This window comes from Octopus bimaculoides, chromosome 2 (genome assembly GCF_046866305.1).
Source record: "Octopus bimaculoides isolate indiv1 chromosome 2, ASM4686630v1, whole genome shotgun sequence".
NCBI lineage: Eukaryota > Metazoa > Mollusca > Cephalopoda > Octopoda > Octopodidae > Octopus > Octopus bimaculoides.
Genome location: NC_142929.1, coordinates 97,911,380 through 97,917,496, shown reverse-complemented (window position 1 = coordinate 97,917,496; position 6,117 = coordinate 97,911,380).

The window sequence follows — 6,117 nt, the reverse complement described above, 5'->3', positions numbered from 1 at the left end:
AGGTTGTACATTGAGGGTTCATAACAGAACTGGAGAGCAAGTCAGATTAGATGTAAAAGAAGAGCCGAATTCTTGTTAAATTTCATCAGATATTACAAATATCAAGAACAACCAAATTCTTTCAAATTTTTCCTTCTCCAATATATAACACATTAGAGATCATTAATTCACATAAAATGCATTTTGATTTACTACAAAATCTCTAAAATATCAGCAGAGCAAAAAAAAAACAAAAAAACTCTTGTGAAAACATTAATTTCTGTAATAGTTGAATGACAGTGAGTTAGAAGAAATTGATTATTAATGTATGAATATAAATATCAGTTGCATTATATGGCATAACAGAATGTGGTGGATTGGCAAGATCATTTATATATTGGATAAAATCCTTCATATTTCTTCGAGCTTTTTATGTTCTGAGTTCAAATCCTACCAAGGTCACCTTTGCCTTTCATTCCTCTGGGGTCAATATAATTGTCTAACCCTACTCCCCCTCAAAGTTGCTGGCCTTGTACCTCACTTAGAAACATTTCACATTGCAATAACATATTCTAAAACCCTAAAATGTATTCATTTTTAATTTCAAGCAAAATCACAAAAAAAAAAAAAAGAAAGAAAGAAAAAAACCCCTCAAAATATTCTGAGTTAATTTTTTAAATCTTTTTCTTGGATTTCATCTCTTGCTAACTCAAAATTTAGAAAGTTTGGAGTGCAATGTTACAGGGAAGATGAATAGAAAGATGCTATGTTATAAAAACAACCCAGTGCACATAACAAGAATGAATTAAAATGATAGCAAATTATTGCAATTATCACCGGCTTAAAAAAGGTTCCCTAATTCTTCTTTATTCTGACACCCTGCATTTTGAATTCAAATCCCATTGAAGTGAGCTTTGTCTTTCATCTTTCTGCAGTTGATAAAGCATTAGTCTAGGGTTTTTGGATAGGTAGAAATGTTCAAGCACTAGATGAAAAACCTTGTAGTATTTGTTCTGGTTCTTTATGTTCTGAGTTAAATCCTGCCATCACTTACTTGGGTGGTAGACTTAATCCATTACCTAGTTTAACAAAGTGCCTTTAGAAGAGTTCACTCTGTTGAAAGCATTCAGGCCATGTCTTTAGTTTGAGGATACCTTCCCCTCTCCTTCCAGTCTTGGAGGCTCTGTAAGGGATTATGAGGATTGCCTTTCCCTCTCAACTGAGAGATAAAAAAACAATCAAGTGAGAGTCTTGGTGCTAAAAACAAGTTGAGAGGAATATTGCAATCATTAAATTCACAAAGATCAAAATTCAACAAATGCCATTTTGATGCAATATAACCAAAATTCTCATAGGGGTCACTAAAGATGAGAACAGACCCTATCATCAGGTAGGACAAGGGGTGTGTGGAGAGGAAGCAGCTCTCATAACAGTCAGAATTGTAAAGAATAATGTATACTAAACCCTGCAGCTGACACAAGAATAAAGAAAAAAAGAGTGCTTGATCCATGTCAGCATTTTTACACTTTCCTGATCTCCCTACTCATGCACCCTGAGTACTCCTTTACCATTCCATTTATGTTCACAATTTTGTACCTTGAGAGTATGCCCTGGCAGATCTCTACCATCTCTCTCTCACTCTGATTGGGATAACCATGTATCTCCTCTGCAGCAAGACACCTATTTCTGTCCCTTTACCATAGTTTAACCTCTCGTCACCTGACACAAAGCCATCTCCTTCAATACCACTCCCCCTCTCAGTCGAAGGATCTTTGTCTTGCAAGTTATGTAGTAACCTTGCCAGTGCAGTGCTGGTGCCACTTAAAAAGCAGCCAGTTCGCTCTGTAAAGTGGTTGGCATTAGGAAGGGCATCCAGCCACCAAACCATGCTGAAGCAGACTTCACTGGTGTTGGTACCACATAAAAAGCAGCCAGTCCATTCTGTAAAGTAGTTGGCATAAGGAAGGGCACCCAGCTGCAAAAACCATGCCAAAGTAAACTGTAGAGCCTGGTGCTCAACCCATGCTAGCATGGAAAACAGACAAATGATGATAGGGCCTGCTATTTTTACATGAAAAAGTGATGAATCACATAGGTGCTCCTTTATTAGCATGTAATTTGATGATTTTAGTAGGAACAGAGTTATGTATTAAAATTGTCTGCTAAGTCAGAAACTGAAGTAGAACCAAAGAATTAGCTGCCAGTTTGAATTTGGAAGTAGTTGAAAATGCAAATATAAGGAAAGCTAAATGTTATTTAGGAAATTATAAGAATATACTCTTCCTATGTCTTTGTTTTGATACAGAAATTGCCAGAGTAGTGGTAAGTACAAGTTTTTCAAAGATAGCAAAACAACTAAAGAAACATTTGTATTTTTAATTGGTAGAATAATTCTGCAACTTTCAAGGCAGAACAACAGATGGTCCAACTTGGAGTTGAAGTATACACAACATGAAAGATGAGTGAAATGTGAGGATTTAAGGAAAATTATGAGAATTTTTGCTGCTAAGCAAGAGATTATTATGACAATAAAACATGCGAGAAGTTACAGGTCACAATTAACTACATTCTTTTGATTTTTTTTTATACTCTTACTCTTTTATTCTTTTACTTGTTTCAGTCATTTGACTGCGGCCATGCTGGAGCACCGCCTTTAGTCGAGAAAATCGACACCAGGACTTATTCTTTGTAAGCCTAGTACTTATTCTTTCGGTCTCTTTTTGCTGAACCGCTAAGTTACGGGGACGTAAACACACCAGCATCGGTTGTCAAGCAATGGTGGGGTGACAAACACAGACACACAAACACACATACATATATATATATATATATATATGACGGGCTTCTTTCAGTTTCCGTCTACCAAATCCACTCACAAGGTTTTGGTCACCCCGAGGCTATAGTAGAAAACACTTGCCCAAGGTGCCACGCAGTGGGACTGAACCATGTGGTTGGTAAGCAAGCTACTTACCACACAGCCACTCCTATGCCTATCAAGAGAAATGCTTATTTACTATACTGCAGATCCAAGCAGTATACTTCAATATACTTTAATAAACTTCAAACAAATCACTCCTTTTTAAAGCATGATTGTAATTGTAAGAAGACATTAAAATGTCAGCAGTATTATAGAAACTTAATTTTACATGCACATATGCATGTTAAATGATGCTATGCATATACAAGCACTTTCGAACAGATCTGATAAAACATGTTTTTGCTTTATAAGCTTGATAAGCTATGGTTGCACAAACATAACATAGAAGTTGGAAGTTGAATGTTTTAAGCTATGTCATTTTCTACTGCAGTCTAGTTGATACTTATACTGTATACTCTATCATTCTGCATTTGGTTGTGTGCATGCTGTACAGTATGATGGCCATCATAATTTCTACTTTGCTGTTCATGTAAGATCAAATGTTCTAGAATTGGCTACAGTGGAAATAAACAAGCTGAATATGCTGTACTTATATTTCTATTTAAATACATCATCAGTCTATATCTGCTTTCCATAATTGCATGGACTGAATGATTCAACAGGTTGGAGGACAATATCTTATTTCAGATGTCTGTTTTGGTATGGTTTCTAAGGTTGAATGTTCTTCCTATCACCAACCACTTTACAGTGAATACTGGGTGCCTTTTATTGTAATACCAGTACTAGTGTATCTGCAAGGGCACAAAACAAGACTCATTAACCCTGCACACATAAGCAAAAGCAGGGTATTGTAATCACTCATCTTTGTCTGTGTGTCTGCAAAATTACTGAACAGATTTTCACAATATTTGGCAGAAATACTCATTGGGTGAATGGCTCGAAATGATGAACATTTGGTTTGATTATCTTTAAAAAATTTTTTTTTAAATCAAACTTACAAATTTCCCAATACGCAAGGTCATATTATTTTGTTCACTTTCTTTTTAATATGAATCGACCCTTATCTGTGTGTGTGAATAGATCATGGTGGAGACATGCGTACATATATATGCGACTGTGTGTACAGTGATGGATTCAAGGGCTTCATTTATTTATGACTTGATTTCTTAATTTCACTGGAGCATAAATACCTATAATGGTAACACTTAAAACAAAAAATTGCACTGACAAATTTCTTGATAAGCAAGTGGTCATATTATTTTGTTCACTTTCTTTTTCATATGAATTGACCTTCGTCTGCATGTGTATAGATCATGGTGTACCTTTGCACATAGACGAGTGTGTGTACACTGATGGATTTGAGGGTTTCATTTATTTACGAGTTGGTTTCTTAATTTCACCAGGGTATAAATACCTATAATGGTATAATTAATCCAGTTCAATTAAAAAGCATGTAAGCAATGCATTGTAAGCCACACTATAATTTGTGAAAAAATTTATCTGTGTGCAGGGTATGCATTGTCCCTCCGATGTCTTTTTCTTTTCATTAATACTTTGTTACAATAAAAAGGGCATCGTTACCCTTAAATAATTTATTTTTAACAGTAGTTACTCTGTCTCTCTGCTACCTGTCAAACACCTCACCTTTTTTCTGTTGTTTGAAGTGTTGTGTCTTTCCATCTTCCCTCTCTAATGCATAATTTTCTTCCTTTCTTCACTTTATACCTTCTCTCTCTTAGCCTGATCCCTGCATAACACTATCACTTCCATTTCTTATTTATATATGCATCCACAGCCCAAATAACACAATAGTTATTCAATCTCAAATGAAGGAAAAAGGCCAACAATTTTGGTGTCTATACTCCCCACTTAGTCTCCTACTGACAAGCTGTTACTGATGTAAACAATAAACTGTTTCCTCTGATTCCAGAGAAATAATAATATAACTTGCTGATTAATAGACTATCATTTTATCTTCAGGGTTAGCAAAGGTCATTGACACTACCCCTACTCATTAGATTAACTTGTATAGAAATTGATAATGCAATTTCTACTTAACTCATTCCATATTTTGGAGAGAAGGTGTCAGTGGCAAGATTGTTTTTTATATGACAAACACACGGAACACTTAACACATTCCTTTTCTGTTTAGTGGTCAGACGGTCTGCATTTCAGATAGACTTAAATGTTTTATCAAAACAAATTCATCATGTATGAATTCAAGAGAACTTAAGCTAAAAAAAAAAAGTCCTTTGTATTCAAATGCCAAACTTCTTTGTCAGTGTTTCAATCTAATATGTTTTGTGCACCAATCTTGTCATTTTCTGAAATTCTGGAGGCAAGTTTAATACAAATTTGCTTGCATTTTCCCCAAGCTAAAATACTATATTTTAGTCCAGTATTTAGGAGGAAACTTTTTTTAACATCTTTTTAGTTTAATTAGATTAATATGTTGAGTCCACTCAATTTTATTACCTATTTATACTCATAGCCAAAGGCATTGGTGTGGAGTTCAGTAATTCATTTTGCAACCATAGAGTTCCATATTTGATGCCACTAGACAGCACCAGGCAAGTATCTTCTATTGTAGCTCCTGGTTGAATAGTTCCTTGTATCTTATTCTCTATATAACTTTTCAACTAGTTATCTGCTAACCTTCATAGTTTTACACCTTAGTTTGAGGAATGATGACATTGCCAATGATTTTTGTTGACTCTTTCAATTGAGGTCAATCTATAGATTAATTACTAAGAGTGAAAGAGTTTTAGAGAACTGCAGGTTTGGTGATAATTATAGTTTCAGATTTTAGCACAAGGCCAGCAACCCAGGGGAGTGGGGTAAGTCGATTATATCAAGTCCAGTGTTTAACTGGTACTTATTTTACTAACCCCGAATGGATGAAAGGCAAAACTGACCATGCAGAATTTTAAGGTTTGATGATAACAATGGATGTAGTTAGGACCATGTGGTTGTGCAGTACTTTGTGTTGGTGTCTTCTCTCTGCGTTAGCTTTGGGTCAATTGTAGAGACAAAAACTGTTGAAGCCCATCAAATGTACTGGTCCCTGTGTGGCAGACAAACTGTCACCTAGTTTAATACTACAACAGAGCCCAGCTTTTGCAAGCATTTTGACCAGGTATCTAATCTGAAGACAACTTATGAGTGATGAATATTTTTTTTTTCCCAAGAAGAGTATAAAAAGCTTGTAGTTGAAGTCATAATCTTCACATTTAAATAATGGAGAAGTTTTACGTATTTCA